The 17,472-nt window shown below is 37.9% G+C and overlaps 1 non-coding gene across 1 annotated transcript; it reads right to left on the reverse strand.

Moving 5' to 3' along the window:
- Positions 1-12,754: 12,754 nt before the first annotated feature.
- On the reverse strand, positions 12,755-12,918 carry LOC114501211. The gene has a single exon (XR_003684963.1). It is a non-coding gene; the product is annotated as a U1 spliceosomal RNA (small nuclear RNA).
- Between the last annotated feature and the right edge of the window lie 4,554 nt (positions 12,919-17,472).

Genomic DNA, 17,472 nt, shown 5'->3' on the forward strand with positions numbered 1-17,472 from the left:
TATTCTTCTAGTGCTTGGGTTCACTGCCACAAGCCTTAGAAGTTGCAGAACATCTGGGTGGCATCATAGGGTTTGAAATAAATTCAAACTTTGATGAAAATTTCACAAAAACGCAACATCACAGGGCAACACTATGCACAGCGATCAGAGGTCAATGTGAAGTGAACCAGGAGAGATGCAGAATGTATGGGCACAGTGCAGGAGAGCAAACAGACTGATCCTATGGTCACTGAGCCAATCAGCACCCAGGATACAGAACACAGTGCTGTGGTTGGTCGCCTTCCGTTCCATCGGCCAATAGTGTGCCGTGTACGATCTTGCACAAGCAGTAGTGGTGTTCTGCATTTCCATTGTGTACAGTTAGGTATTCATCTGCTGATGAAATACATACTGTATTTTATTTCAATTTAATATTCTTTTAATATGTTTGAATTAGCATTTTTTATATTTTTGTATTTTAGGCAAAAATAATTAAAATCATAAATATTATATAAATACCTATATACCACAAAATCCCATGATAGAGTGAAAACTCTGTGATACAGAGTTAGATATATTTTTTATTTTTTAATATATTTATTGATTATGCTATTACAGTTGTCCCATTTTGTCCCCTTCATTCCACTCCTTTAGTTCATTTCCATGTGTCATACTTACGAGTTCTTTAAATTCTACATTTCCCATACCACTCTTACCCTCCCCCTGTCTATTTTCTACCTACCATCTATGATACTTATTCTCTATACCTTTTCCCCTCTCTCCTCCTCCCACTCCCCTGTTGCTAACCCTCCATGTGATCTCCATTTCTGTGGTTCTGTTTCTGTTCTACCTATTTGCTTCTTTAGTTTTTGTTTTAGGTGTGGTTGTTAATAACTGTGAGTTTGTCATCATTTTACTGTTCATATTTTTTATCTTCTTTTTCTTAGATACTTATCTAAGATACTTAAATGTCCCTTTAACATTTCATATAATAAGGACTTGGTGATGATGAACTCCTTTAACTTGACCTTATCTGAGAAGCACTTTATCTGCCCCTCCATTCTAAATCAAAGCTTTGCTGGATAGAGCAATCTTGGATGTAGGTCCTTGCCTTTCATGACTTGGAATACTTCTTTCCAGCCCCTTCTTGCCTGGAAGGTCTCTTTTGAGAAATCAGCTGACAGTCTGATGGGAACTCCTTTGTAGGTAACTGTCTCCTTATCTCTTGCTGTTTCTAGGATTCTCTTCTTCATTTTAATCTTGGCTAATGTAATTATGATGTGCCTGGGTGTGTTCCTCCTTGGGTCCAACTTCTTTGGGACTCTCTGAGCTTCCTGGACTTCCTGGAAGTCTATGTCCTTTGCCAGATTGGGAAAGTTCTCCTTTATTATTTGTTCAAATAACCTTTCCACTTGTTGCTCTTCCTCTTCTCCTTCTGGTACTCCTATAATTTGGATGTTGGAATATTTAAAGCTGTGCTGGGGGTTCCTAAGCCTCTCCTCAGTTTTTTGAATTCTTGCTTCTTCATTCCTTTCTGTTTGGTTGTTTCGTTCTTCCTTCTGGTCCACTCCATTTTCCTTTATTTCACTTAGCGTAGTCTTCATTTTTTCATCCAATTTGCAACCAAATTCAACCAATTCTGTGAGCATTTTGATCACCAGTGCTTTGAACTGTGCATCTGATAGGTTGGCTATCTCTTCATTGCTTAGTTTTATTTTTTTTCTGGAGCTTTGATTTGTTGTTTTGTTTGGGCCATTTTTTTTTTGTCTTGATGCATCTGTGAGATAGTGAGGGGCTGAGTCTTAGGTGTTCACCAGTGGGGGGCAACCCAGTCACTGGGTTGTGACCCTGTATATGGAGGGGGGGTGGTTTGAGAGGAACGGTGGCCCTTGCTCTGCTCTCTGTCGGATTTCAGTTGCTTCTTGCCACCTCCCCCAAGCAAACTGGGCCCTTCTGGTGCTGATTCCCATGTGGGTGGGTTTTTGTACATTCTAGGACCCTGTGGGTCTCTCCAACGAACTATCCTGTGAGGCTGGGAGTCTCTCCCGGCACCTCAAGCCCCACAGGTGTTTTCAAACAGTATTTTGAGGCTTTATTTCCCCCCCGCTGGGATCCTGGGTTGTACGGTCTGTCTCGTTCCCCAGTTTTGCCTGATTTATCTGCACGCAAATGTGGGACCACCCAGGTCTGCCAGCTGCCTTGTGCGCCACACCCTTCCACAATCTGCCGCTTTGCTGGGTCTGCCAGCTGCCACCTTGCACTCCTGGGGTCCACCAGCCACCATTTTTTTCTTTGCCCCAACCCCTCTCCACCCAGCTGCCTGGCTCAACCCCTCCTACCAATCTGGATGAATGTGTCTACTTTAACTCCTTGGTTGTTGGACTTCCATACAGTTCAATTTTCTGTAAGTACTGGTTGTTATTTTGTTTCTAAATTTTTGTTGTCCTTATTTTGGTTGTGCGAGGAGGCACAGTGTGTCTACCTATGCCTCCATCTGGGCCGGAAGTCCAGATATATATATATATATCTAATAGTATTTAATATATATATATATATATATATATATATATATATATATATTAAATACTCATGATACAGTGAAGCTGCAATACATGAACTGTGATATAGTGAGGGATGACTATATTTGCAACCAGTATTCCTAGACATAAAATTTTCCATTTAAATGTTTGAAAAAAATGTCATATTTCCCAAAAATTCTGACTGGTTTTTGTTAAAAGAAATTTTTAGTATTGACAAATAAGAAAAGTTTCAGACTTTTTTGGATATTAATCAGTCTTTTGCATCAGCACTTCTGTTTCTACATTTATTTGGGTTTGTTTCTTCCCCTTTGCAGGGATTTTATCCTAAAGTGTCCACTTGCATTCTTTGTCATGTGGTTGTCAGGAGTCCAAGTGGGCAGTGAGGTTAGTGAACATGCACCGCAGTGGAGGGTGCTACAGTCAGGCTCCATCCAAGTCCTGGTTCCGAGGGAAGTGGCCTTGGCTAAGGCATCAGAAGACACAGGCTGAGCCTGGTATTATATAAATTGATGACTGAGGTAGAGACATGCTCACAAGGACACTCTAGAACTATCCCAGAAAATATTCTGTGAGCCTTGAGGCTGCAGTCCCTGTCACAGATTGAATCCACAGGACTTTCCTATCTTATGGTCCTCACATGATTAGGTTGGCTTCATGGTGTCCATTCACTGTCTCTGAGAGGAGTTCTAATCCTGAACAAGGATATTACGCTGTTTTGAGGTTGAGAAGGTTAAGTGTAGACTTAGCTTATTTCACCAATAGCTAAGTCTACAATTTCTTAAAGTCAATGGTGAGAGTGCCTAGAGCCTTAGCTGCTTACAACTTGGAAAAAGCAATACAGCAATGGAAAGATGTTCAACATCATTGATCTCTAGGGAAATGCAACTCAAAATTGCAATTGCAATTGAGATATAACTTCACCCAGACTAGAAGGGCTGTGATAAAAATGAGAAAGAATAACATTTGTTTGTAGAGATGAGGAGAACTTGAACCTTCATATACTGTTGTAGGAATGTAAACCAGTGCAGCCATATTGGAAAACATCTGACAGTTCCTCAAATAACACAATATAAGTTTCCATATGACTCAGCAATTGCCTTCCTATATGTCTCCCCAAAATTAAAACATGATTCTACAAAAAATAAAAAAATAAAACAAAGATGTTTATGCAAATGTTCCTAGCAGAGTTACACATAATACACACTAGATGAAAACCCAAATGTTCATTGTGGGATGAATGGAACAACAGAATCTGGTATGTCTATAAAATGGATTGTGACTTACTAATAAAGAAATGAATTACCAGTCCACGCCACAGCATGGATGGACCTCAAAAACAACTAAGAATACAGTGAAATGGTGAAATAGTAACACAGGACCATGAATTTTCTGGCTTCAATTATATGAAAGTAGCATCTGTATTGAGAGGTCACAAATGTCCTAAAATATATTGTGGTGATGGCTACACAACCCTGTAAATACAATAAACACCAATGAGTTGTACAAGGGAGACCCTCCAAAAACAGAATCTATATATAAAGATTGTATGTTTATTCTTAAATGTTTAAGCTTCAGTCACCTTCAAAGTACTCTCCATTTGATGCAACACACCTATCGAGACTTCTTCCCACTGTGCAAAACAATTTTTGAATTTGTTGATTCTAATGCCTTTTAGTGCTCCTGCCTTTTTTGTTTCATCTCTTCCACATAGGTAAAATGTTTCCCTTTGAGGACTTTTTTCATCCCAGGAAACAAACAAAAAAAAAGTCATTTAGTGCAAGATCAGGTGAACATGGAAGGTGGGGCTTGGGGGTCATGCCATTTTGGGTCAAAAATTGATCAACATTCAGTGTGGTATGGGTAGGTGTGCTCATAAATCACCCATTGTGAAGTGGGCAAATGTGTTGAAAGAGTCTTCAGAAAACTTCACTGAAACTGAATGCAGCCTCACACAACAATGCCAGCGCATACACTAACACACATGGGTTCCTAGAACACTCACCTGCAGAGGAAGCCTGTACTACAAGGAGCCTGCCCTCCAGAAGATAATTCCAGTTTTGGGGGGATGCCCCCTCATATAGGACAAATATAAAGAGTTACGTAATATACAACATCATTATATATTCCATTACATTTTAAGGCAAAAGTTGTTTTATATGAAAATATGAATTATTTATATTTCAAGGGAGTAGAGAATACAAAAATATTGTGGAAATTGATATGGTTAAATAACTTCATAACAAGTTATTTGTATAAATAATTTTTGGAGTAAGATATTGAAATTCTTATGAAATAAAAAATTCTCAATTTCTAAAAATTTTCTTGATCCCTGATGAAGATTATAACAAATCTAACTTGGCTGTGATTCTACAATCTCTCTTTAAAAGGTACACACACATCAACCTGACATGAAATTCCACCTAGAGAGTAATACATCATCATTATAGGAATGCTGAGGCAGTTAAAATCTGAGTAAGGCAAGGATTCAAGATTATACACAATCATTTGTTTGTACTAGGCATGTTGCCCCCCCCCACCAAAAAATTGAGATGGCTTTTAGTGAAGCAGACTAAAGTATTAAAACAGTTTAACACATAAAACAAAAGCTGTCAACAATCAAGTTCAAACACTTTGTTCCATGAATACTAATTATTTAATCTTTTATTGCAAATTTATGAAACATTTACTCTGTTATTCTGCTTTCAAACAGCAGTAATATTCTAAAAGCAAACTACAATGGGGTTAATAAACCACTAGAGATATTTTTCTGCAAGTCAGTTACTCTCCATAAATATTCATTTTTTCCAAAAGTAGAATGACATAATCAAAATACCTATTTGATTATCTTAGAGAGGGCAATTTGTTCTCACAAATATAAATGTTTTTAGCAACAGAAAATTTCATATAGCAATCTCAAAATCTAAATATGAAGCCTAGGTTAGACATTCCAGAATTAACTCTTTGTAAATTCTTTTAGATTTGTTGGTATAAGATATTCTAAGGGAAGCTATAGGTACTCTGTTATTAGTTAAAAACTAACATTTTCTAAAAACACACTCTATGTCATTTATATACAATTCTCATAACATCATTTTAGATATTGTTTACAATACCCTTGTTACAGAGATGAAAATATTTAGTTTTCAGAAATATTCATAACTTCTCCAAGATCACAAAATTAGGTTTTTAAGAGAATAAGTTTAAATCTAAATATCTTAGAGCACATTTAATTAGTTATATCTATTTACATCTTTAAAGTATTACATTTTTGGGGTGATAGATTAGATACTTCAAGGAGAATCAGATAATTTTATTCACTATTTTATAAAGTCATTTTACTAATTCTAAATTAAATGTCAAGAATATTAAAGGGCACATATTTATATCAGAGTCCACTTTTCAGGAAAATAACCTATTATGACATAGATCCGAAAGGATATTTGTGTCATAAAAAATAATTACAAAAAAACTATTATTTCATAAATGTTTAAAGTTATATATTCTTGAGATGTATAGAAATTATCAAGGCCACATGTTAAAAGAACTAAATGTATCACAATATATAATGATTAAGTGCAGTCATGATACCAATAGCCTGGCCAGGCCACTGGGAGCAGGCAGAGGGCAGAGGAGGGGAGCTGCCCCTGAAGGAGACCGTGAACCCCTGGGGGCAGCGGGCTAGGCCACGGTGCCCGCGTAACGCAGTGAACGCCCCACCCCCACCCCTCCCCCTCTGGGGAGCGTCCTTTTCGCAGCAGATTTCCCGCCCTCAGGCAAGATGGCGGCAGGAGGAAGTATTACGCTGAGCACAAACCGGGCTTCAAGATAATGGGGTGGGGGAAAGCCCTCCTTTCCCCTAGGATATATGTTTGGGGGTGGGACCAGGGAGAGGCAGGCACAGGAACCTAGGAGGTCAGAAGGGCGGCATGGGAAGGAAGTGACGTGCTCTGAGCCACCTGGCAGACCTACCGACCAGAATTCTGACCCTGGAAGCTGTGTGGCCAAAAGTGGCGCGCGCCCCAGACGCAAGCTCCAGGATGAAGCCTGAAGCCGGATAGTGACTGGGAGCCAGCTGAGCTGCCTGGATGGCCACTCCGCAGCTGCCTGAGTTTCCCAAAGGATGGTCCTCTAAATGGGAGAAGAAACGCTGGATGTTATCTTTGGTTTTGGCTGGCTGAGGACAGCTGGGCTTTCCTCTGGGTTTCCTGGAGCCATGGGTTCACCCAGATCATGCAGCATTCACTGAAAACTTTTCCTTTCTCACCAGCCTCTGCTTCCAGAATCACCTATTGGTGATGGTGGGCAACCAGACCCCCACTTTGGTTCAGTAAACAAACTACACAGATTGTCTTTTAAAAAATATTGAACACATTTCAATGGTATTTCATAGAAAAAAATTCACAAGTATGTATAAATTCGAAACTGGCATTTAAAATTCCTAATTTACATTGATTTTATAAATGATTATAGTACTAATTGGGCTAAAATTTGACAAGACAAAAATAAAGTATTCAAGAAACGTATTTAATGATTTTCTATATAATTTTCCTCACTAAATGCAGATTTAAAAACATTAATCTTGGAAAATAAAAGTTTCATCATAAATTTCATACACATACATACAACTAACCATAAGGACTTTACAAAATCAGTGGCAAAATCTAAACATAAAACATTGTTATCTTGAGCCCTGGCTGGTGTGGCTCAGTGTGATAGAGGCTTAAGGCTTGGGAAAATTTAGCTTAAGGTAAATAGTCATAAATCTAGCAAGTAATGTGTATGTTAAGTTTTTGTTTCAGTAACTACAGATAAGGGCTATCTTGGCACCTAAGAGTAAGCAGGTGACCTCTTGGAGAGGTCTGTACCAGGAAGAAGCAAGCGACTACCCTTCCCCCTTGGAGGCAACTGTTGAATTTCAAAGGCTTTCGCTGACACCTTGTTTGCCCTCCCCCAACCCCCTTATAAAAGATCTGGCTGGGAAAGAGAGAGGAAGACAGTTTGTTAGGGTATGAACGCGTCATCTTCTCCGATCGCCGGCCATCTGAATAAAGCGCCTATAAAAGATTGAGTTACTGTCATTGCTTATTGGATTTGGTAGTGACAGGCAGCCCAAACGCCCATGTCTTTTCCGGTTACAAGTGGACTGAGCGTCAACCTGCGATGTTCAGACCATTAATGAACGTTCAAAAGGTCGCAGGTTCCATTCACAGTCAGGCACATGATCGGGTTGTGGGCCAGGTACCCAGTAGGTACATTGATGTTTCCCTTTCTCCCTCCCTTTCCCTCTCTCCAAAAATAAATAAATGAAATCTTTAAAAAATACGGTTATCTTGAAACTATATTAAATTCAACATATTTACATTGTTTCTTTAAAATTGCTTTTTAAAGGTATATTAAAATTATTAAACAATTTTAGAATCCTGTTATACATATGACACACTGCTTGATGGGTAAAAGGACTAAAAAATGCATAGAATATATAAACTTGCAACAGCAGCTACCAATATATTTGTGGTAATTAAAAAATGCATGAATAAATTACAGCAACCTTGTTCATTCTTTTTTAAAAGTGTTTTCTAATTACAAAAGTCAAGTTACTTCTGGGTGAGACAGGTTCGTTGGAAAATACTCAACCAAATGGAAAAGTAGTATTAACATAACTTCCTTCTCACAAGATCTGTTTGGATACTGGTACTAATTCATCACTTGATTTGTGAATTATACTTCCCATGAACTGCTTATATTTTCTTCACTGTCTTTGAAAACATTTTATATATATGTAACTTTTTTTATCCTCACCCAAGGACACTTTTTTTATTGCTTTTTAGAGATAGCGGAAAGAAGAGAGAAAAGGAGAGAGAAACATCAACATAGGAGAGAAGTATCAATTGCTTGCTGCCAGGACCAGTAATCATCTGCACCCAGACCTGGGACAAAACCCACAGCCTAGGCATGTGCCCCGACTGGGAATCAAAATCACAATGCTTGGTTTTATAGGATGATGCTCCAACCAAGCCACACACTGGTGTGGGCAATGCTTCACAAGTTTTGTTGCAAAGTTATGGCCCTGGCTGGTGTGGCTTAGTTACTTGGCTGCAGCATAGTCTTGTAACAGAAAGGTTGCCGGTTTGACTCCCAAAGCACATGCCTAGGCTTTGGGTTTGGTGTCCTATTGGGGCATGTAGGAGAGGCAACCAATTGATGTTTTCTCGCATCAGTGTTTCTCTCCATCTCTTCCTTCCTCCCCCTCTCTCCAAGGTCAATAAGCATGTCCTTGGTGAGGCTAAAAAATATTTATTAAATGTTATATTAAAATGAACATCAATCACCCTATCACTTAACAAGGAGAGTGCCAGTATTTATGTCCTCTCCATCCCTGGCCTTACTCTGGTTTCTCACCAGCAACAAACATTCCTATATCATGGCCATCATTTTTCTTGAATATATCTCCAAACAACAAAAAGTTTAATTTTGCTTATTTGTTTGTAAGATTTATAAAATTTATATTATACTGTTTTTTAAAGATTTTATTTATTTACCTTTAGAGAGGGGAAGGGAGGGAAAAAGAGAGAGTGAAAAACATCGATGTGCGGTTGCCTCTTGAGTGCCCCCTACTGGGGACCTGGCCTGCAACCTAGGCATGTGTCCTGGCTTGGACTTGAACCAGTGATCCTTTGGTTCTCAGGCCAGCGCTCAATTCACTGAACCACACCAGCCAGGGCATATATTATACTGTTATAGTTTTCTGGGACTTGGTTTTTTAACTCAAGGTTTCTAGGAGTCATCTATGTTGTGGCACATCGCTGTGATTCATTTCATTCATTTTTATTCAATCTATGTATATATTATACTTAAGTTATAAATACAATACATATTACTTGTGTATTTTCTAAAGTATATTTATTAGGATTGTTTTTAGTTTGGCTTTTACAAATGATATGGCTGTGAATAAACTTTTATATGTTTTCCAGTATAGAGTGCAAGAGAATCTATCAGATTTAAGAGTAGAATGGCTGATTCAGTGTACACAGAAAATGCAATGGTTTGAATTTATTCTAATTTATGTACAGCTAATTGTTTTCCCAAGGGTCACACCACTTTGCAACACCATCAACAATGTGTAATGAATGATTTATAAAGGATAATATCTCTATATTGGACACATTCAACACTTGATATTTTCAAGGATGTTAATTTTTGACATCTATTGGGTATAAAATTGTCTCATGGTTTGAATTTGTATTTTTCTGATTGCAGTGAGGTTGAGCTTCTTTCCTTAAGCTTATGTGCCACTCCTGAAGGTTTGGATTTAAGGTAGGAAATATGACATGAGTAAAAGAAAATGGTAGAGTTGTGCTAAGAAAAGCTAAAAAAACCCCCCTCAAAAACCCTACTTGTATTTTTCTGGATGAAAATAAGAATGACCAATTATGGAAATAAGAAATTTGATTTAGTTATGTTAATTTTTTAAAACATATTAGGCACCCAAGTGATATGTCAAGTGGGCACTTAGCTTTACATAAATTGGAATAAATTGGAACAATTGCCTTTTCTGTATACATTGAGTCAGCCATTTTACTCTTAAATCTGATAGATTCTCTTGTACTCTGTATAAGAAAATGTATACAAGTTTATTCACAGCCATGTTATTTGCAAAAGCCAAACTAAAAATAACACAGAAATCTGGAGCTTAAGGGAGAGAAATAGGCAAAGTTAAAGCCATGGCTTAAGTTGAGAACACACTGAGAGGGAAGAGACATCTGAAGACTGAGGTATGGGCATTTCAGGTACAGGGGCCAGGAAGTCAGGAAGCAATGGCAGAGGGGAATGTAAAAGACAGAGGCCAGGGAAGTAAGTGAGAAAGTTATCTTAGGAGCAAAGAGAAGAAAGTAGAGGAGGCACAATGAGCCCCTATTACAAGTGCTGAAGGCCAAAGTCTTCTCAAGTGCAATGAGAGCTGAGAACTGCCTATTGGATTTAGCAGCATAGAGTTCATTTGAAATTTTGAAAAAAGTTATTTCTCCAATAGTATTGGGGGTAAAATTCTGATTGAAGTGGATGGATTCAGGTGAGTGTGGAAGGAAACAAAATGAAAAGTATGATCATAGACCATTGTCTACACAAAGAATTTTTCATATAATGCTGACATAAACAAGATATTTTCTACAGAAATGTGGAAATAGCAAGTTATTTTAAATATATGTATATATTATTATACATATTTATTTAATGAGAGATAATCATGTTTTGGGCTAATAGCAAGAATTCAGTAAAGAAGGAATTTTAATAATGCAGAAGAAATAACTAACTAGAATGCATCCATAAGTGAGAAGAGAGATGAGGCCCAGCATACAAGGTGAGGAGTGGACTTAAGGCAATGAGAAGTTCATTTACAATGACATATCTTCTTAGGCGTTTATTCTACATGATCACTTCAGAAGTGGGCAGCGAGAAGTGTGGATGTTCAGAAGTGTGTCTTTTTTTGTGGCATGCAGAGCTATGTGCTGGTTCAATTCTATGTTAAAGCTCACTGAAGAGTTGCTTTTCTTCCTGGTTTGTGATGCATTTGGTAATATAACTCCCACAATAATTTGGTAAACTTGCAATATCTTTGCTTTTCTAGAGCCTCATATGTCAGTAACTATATTCAAAGTTTTGATTTTTCTTTTCTGTATATAATTCTAAATTAGGTTTTATTAAATTTTTTTATTCATTGTCTTTATCTCTCTCTCTCTCTCTTTCTTACAAATTACTGGCATCTATCCTAAACTCACAAGAAACAAGGATTTTGTGGGATAACACTCTTGATCTGATGGTTAATTCATACCTTTGAGTCTTCCTGTTTTCTGGGTTTTTCAGTCTCTTTAAGTAATAATCCTTTTATCCAGATGAAGTTTACTATTCCATATTTGGAAGACTGTCACCTTTAAACTCTGTTCCCTTTGACTTCTACATGAAAACCAGCCAAATCTTGCTTGAATTCTTTCTTGTAATATATATCTATATAGTAATATATTTATAAAGGCAAATATATTGTGATTTATTTCTAAATTCAGGCCAGATTTTCTCATACTCCCTTTTGGTATTTTTAGCCACTTCTTCTAGAAGTACAGTTCCAATAAGCTCACACTATGCCTTCACAGTTCTTAGAGGAAAATGCTTTCCCTAATGCTAAAATCGATCTTTACATTTCTAGCTTGCAATAACTTCTCAATACCCATTGCCTATAACACTTAAATAGCTATTGTACAAGTTTTTTTCAAGGAAGCACAAGTGGCAAAAAAAATAATTAAAAAATCTTAATTATTAAAAAAATTGTAAAATATTCTAGATTAAAAATAACATGTTTCCAGAGGGTCATATGAATTATTTTCCAAGTGGAATAATTTTATTTTTACCTCTGAGAGACTGTCAATATATCAATTACCCATAATTTGCTTTGTATAATGCATATTTTTTTGCTCAAAATTTTTATGGAAAAATAAGGATGTGCATTAAACATGGGTAATACCTGAAATACATTGTATCTGTGTTTGTGTTTTGTAATTCTTTGTTATATGCAATTTGTTCTACCATAATATGTTTAAAAATAAATGCTAAAATTCTGTTATACAAAAAAGTATCTAAATATAAGTAAATAAAAATTGAATTTAAAAATTAAAATTAAAGATTTTTTCCTGAAAGTTTGGGTCAAAAATGTGGGTGCACATTATACATGGCAACATATGGTAATTTGCATCCAACAAGGAAATATTCAATGAAGAAAGAAGTTCTTTTCACTTTCATCTCCCTTCAACAAGTTGAGTATAAATAGCAAGGCTTGGACATACCTGTATGTTGCCATGTATAACGTGCATTTTTTGCCTAAATTTTTGGAGAAAAATATAAAGCTATGCATTATATTGGGCAGTACTAATTCCATATCTATGTAAGTGTTTTTAATTCTCTTTTTATGCTTATGCATTAAATCTATAACTCTAGAAGGCAATAATGATATCTGTACACAAAATAATACCCTGGAATATGATAACTGGTTTTGTTTCTAAATATAAATAAATAAAAAATTGAATTAAAAAATTAAAACAAAAATTTTTTTTCCTGAAAGTGGGCCAAAAACATGGGTGTGCACTTTACATGGCAAAATACAGCATTTTGATACAGGCATTTAATCTGTATCATTCTTTGTCTACAGACAGACCTTAAATTCTGATTTATGAATTTTTCTTTTTTTTTCCCAGGGGAGAGCATGAGTGCAGTCCCCCACTACCACAAATCATGCAGTAGAGTTTCCCACATTTGGGGAAATCACAGGGGTCAGCATATCCAGACTGCAATGGATAAGCCTCACCCTAGGAAAACCACCTTCGTGATCATGGTACCTCTCCTGCCAGGTAAGTATGATGTTTTATGAATTTTCATCTCTACTCTCTCCCTTGGATCTTACCTAACTTAACACCGTCTCTATAGCCTCTCCTCCATCAGAGCCTCCTTTTGGTTAGTTCACTTCTCCACAGAGGAGCTGATAGGAAGACTTCATCTAATATCTTGAGGTTTTCTCTCTGTCCTGTGGTGATAGAGAAGGTTAAACTAGTAAGATATTGAGTTAGATGGTATGTAGGTCCTTTGTATTTGATTAATTCATAAAAGATGCTCAATACAGTGCTCATTGACTAAAAGTTTAAAAGCAGTTTTTAAAAAAAACTTATGAAACTGATTCTCACTCTGATGATCTAGTCTTAATTTTTAGGTCAATAAGGTAAATAAAATTTTGAAATCACATAAGTTTATATTTATATGAATTCTACTAGTACTTTATCATTGAATTTTTTATTCTAAAAAAAAGCCTCATTTAGTGTAAGATACTTACATATTGTTAAAACTATGTTTTGAAAGTGTCCTAGCAGGACTAATGCCCAGAACGAATGAAAATTGTGGGGAAACACTGTTATATAAAAGCCTAAACTCTGGCTTTCTTGACTGGGGAAGGCAGGAGTGTGTGACCCGCTAGAGTGGGGTGAGGGGGGATGAGGAAGTGGGGAGGTGGGGGCAAGTGCAGATGGCTGGGGTGTCCTTGGGAGCTGCAAGGCTGAGGCGCCAGCAAGCTGGGAGGCAGTCAGACCACCAGGTGTGGTCTCAGTCCGTAGTGGACTGGCTGCTCTACACTCCGACTGAGGTGGTGTTGCTCCTGTTCCTGTGGCCTTGATGATTACCTGACACCTACATTTGAGAAGATGGCTCCTGAACTGTATTCTGAAAATGACTACAACTTCTTGAACAAAGAACACAGACAGGTTGGTGTAACAGAAGAATTTCAAACTCTAAGGGACCTTCCTTTTGTCTTACACATTCGTTACTCATTTGAGTAGTATATTAAATGGTTAATGATCTCACCTATTCATAGCTAAGTTCTTAAAACTAAACTCTTTGATTCATGTTCACTAACTTTTTTCAAATATCTGATGGCTTTACAGGAGCTGAATTAAAGTATTTATATAGAAAGGTTTAGTGTATTCATTAAGAACTACAATAATGTCTTTCCTTTAACATTTTAAGGGTAGGCCAAGGTTTAGTAAGAAGCTAGAAAAGCTCCTGGGCAAATGTAATGGGGAAATCAAGACAAGAAAATTAAACAAGACCAAATGGTTTGAGTAACTTGTGGCCAGCTGGTCAATCTCAAGACCTTATCTCCCCTAACCTAGGACATTTGAAACCAAATGGTTTACACCTCTCCTCCCTAATGAGAGATACAAGTTTAGACCACCCTGATCTGGGAACTTCCTTAGATACTTCTTGCAGTTGCTGGCCACAAACCACAGGTGTGCTGGGAAGACAGGAATGCTACTGCAAATGGAGAGATAACACCGGAACAGAGGGAGTGAGTTTGGGAAGAAGCTGCAAGATTCCCCTCCCAGCTCCTCCTCCCCTTATTCCTAAGAGAAAGGACAAGTCTGTGCTACCCCTAGAAATTTTCTCCCTCCAGAATTCCCATGTTTCCTTTATATAAACTTGCTTCTTAAAGCTCAAGAGGAAGGTGGATGTTAGGGTTTTTACCTACCATGTTCTCAGATTGCTGGCCTCTGGTATTAATAAAAGTACAATTATAATCCAATCTCTGTCTCTGCCTTTTGATTGAACAGTGGCAGGCAGCCTGAGCCCCAGACTTGGTTGCCTTCCAATTTCAATACGATGATTTAATAAGGTGAAGTATCTAAAAATAAATTACTTGAAAGCAAGGGAAGGAGTTTGAGAGAAGGAGTTAAAAGGTACACAGAAAATACAGGTCTACAAAATATTGGCTGTAAGTGGGTCTCTGTTTTGGCTGCCATACTAATGTGATCTTAGAGAAAGTGTATAATATCCAATATTGGAAAGCTGGAGTACAAGTCTTCCCACCCCAACCTCTTCCTTTTAAGGTCTTCAACTCCCTAAAATAGGATGGTATATTTCAAACCATTTTTTTATTATTGGGGTTGCATTAAGAATGCTTGTGGCCAAAACATGTTTATTTTTATAATTTCTGTAAGCCTACTACTTTACAGCTAACTGCTTTGCTTAACTACTTTAGCAAAGTCAGCCTATTTACTCATTCAACAAACATTTGAGCTTTCAGTATGGGCTAGGGTAGGGAGTGAACAAAACAAGCAAAAATCCTTACCTTTATGGAGCTTATGACCTTGCTTTTTTAAAAAAAATATAAGTATGTTAACAAGAATTTACACTGGCATTTAATTAGAAAGGTTATATTCCCAGAGTAGCTACTATAAGCCCTCAGAACAGATATTCCTTTGTATAACATATTAGAAACAGCCTCTCATCAAAATGGGTGACCTTTGATATTTGAGAATTGCCTTTGTATTTTGGGGATGCTTCCCTCCTTTCAAATCTGGGTGTAGAGCTGGTAAACTCTGTGTCCTTTACCTTTTAGATTGGCAGTTAGGGTTACAGTGAAATTTGGGACTGATTTTGGAGGATTTTATCGGTGGACCATAAGGGTAGCAGTACCTTCAGGATACTGTTGCATCTTTCTGGAGAAAACCTTTTCCAAGTTTGGAGCATCTAGAAAAACACAGAACTGGGATTTCCTTGAGCATACCAAACATTGTATGAACTGTTTCTGTGTTGCTTGCTAATAATTTTGTCTAATGAATATTTATTTCATAGCTAAAAATGTCTAAATTATCATTTTTGTATGCTGACCTAACTATGCTGTTCTCATGTCTTTTCTCATCTTACATAACTATATTTTTATTGTAGCATTGATCTTATCTTTTTAAATTTTTATTTACTGATTTTAGAGAGAGAGGAAGAGAGAAACATTGATTTGTTGTTCCACTTATTTACATATTCATTGGTTGATTCTCATATGTGACCTGACTGGGGCTCAAACCTACAATCTTGGTGTGTCAGGATGATACTATAACCAACTGAGCTACCCGACCAGGACCACATCAATCTTATATTTATACCCTCTAATATATTTTCTGTTAGTTCATGCAGCTAATATGTTACCAGGCTTTGGATCAAGGTCTGTTTGTTAAAAATCAACTTTGTATATACCAACCTGTTACAGGGTGCAGCCAAGAGGGGGGACCCCAAGTAGGCATTTGAAATGGGGTCCAGAACTCAAGGTGTCCAGGAGATTTTAAGATGTCTTCACCCCTTCCACCACAGGTGTGAGTTGGGAGAAGGGGCACACAGAGCAAGAACATGCAGGGCAGCTTTACAGCTAATCCATGGCATGGTCATTTAGCATACCTATAGCCTTTGGCTGGTCACTTAGATATGCTAAATAGCTATGGCCATGCTCAAGGCCAGGGGGATGGAAAGGGATCTCCCCCCAAGATGTGACTGAGGGGCAGGTCCCCTGAGTTACAGCGTGCCTGCATTGGAGCTGGGAGAAGATTAGCTCCATGACATGGGGTGACACCTGCCCAGACCCATGATGGTGACCAGAAAAGCTGGAGAAGACAGCAGATTGAGGGCAAGTGTGCCCAAGTGTAGAAGGAATTGGAAATGGGGCTGCAGAAGAAGATTGGTGCGGGGGATTTAAACCCAGACACAGCAGCCATTGGGGGAGAACCACTCGGCCTGGACAGAGTGGGGACTCTCCCTTCCTGAAGCCCTGAAAGGGAGAACCACCGGCCTGGACAGAGTGGGGACTCTCCCTTCCCACAGCCCTGAGAGAGGGAGAACCATGCAGCTGTAGAAGTGCAGAGAGGACCGCAGCCCTGAGAGGAAGAACCAGAGGACTGCCTGAGCCATGGACTTCTATTTCCTTTCCTGAGATACAGTACTCTGGACTGGGCAAAGGGGGAAGGAAGGAAGGACTGTGTGTTTGTGGGTGTTTTTAGGGACTTTAGGATTTTTAATAAAGACATTAGGGCACTACTTGAAGTTTGTATAGCATTAAATAAACATTTCGTTTCCTTTTCACAAATCTCTGGCATTGAGAGACGTCTTTCCTAGGGCGGCGGACATAACGGACCCGGGGCCTTCTTTCAATAATAGTATATCGTCCCAGGCCCCCCCTTGTTTGTTCTGTAACACAGTGACTCTAGATACAATAAGTTGAAGCATAGAATCTCAAACCATTTTCTACAAAGATTTCAGGAAAACAGCGATGCTGAACTCAATTGTTTGTAGCAGCAAAACATTTATTTTAAAGAAAGATTCTGGTAAGCTGATGGAAGACCTCACCTCCAACACTCACTGCAGTCCGGACACTCACCTGCCAAGACATAGAGATGGCTGACACTTTTAATTTACATTCCGAATCTTATGGAAGGCCTTCTTTGGAAAAATCTAACAGAGTACTACCGGCAAGGAGAGGTATTCTGCCCGCTTCAAAAAGTGTAAAGAATAAAAAAAGAGTAGAAACATATGATGGTTACCTACCTTTTTATATCTGTTCATAGTCATATCCATATCTACCCCAAACACTATCCATATTCAT

Source organism: Phyllostomus discolor, chromosome 6, assembly GCF_004126475.2.
Source record: "Phyllostomus discolor isolate MPI-MPIP mPhyDis1 chromosome 6, mPhyDis1.pri.v3, whole genome shotgun sequence".
Taxonomy (NCBI): Eukaryota; Metazoa; Chordata; class Mammalia; order Chiroptera; family Phyllostomidae; genus Phyllostomus; species Phyllostomus discolor.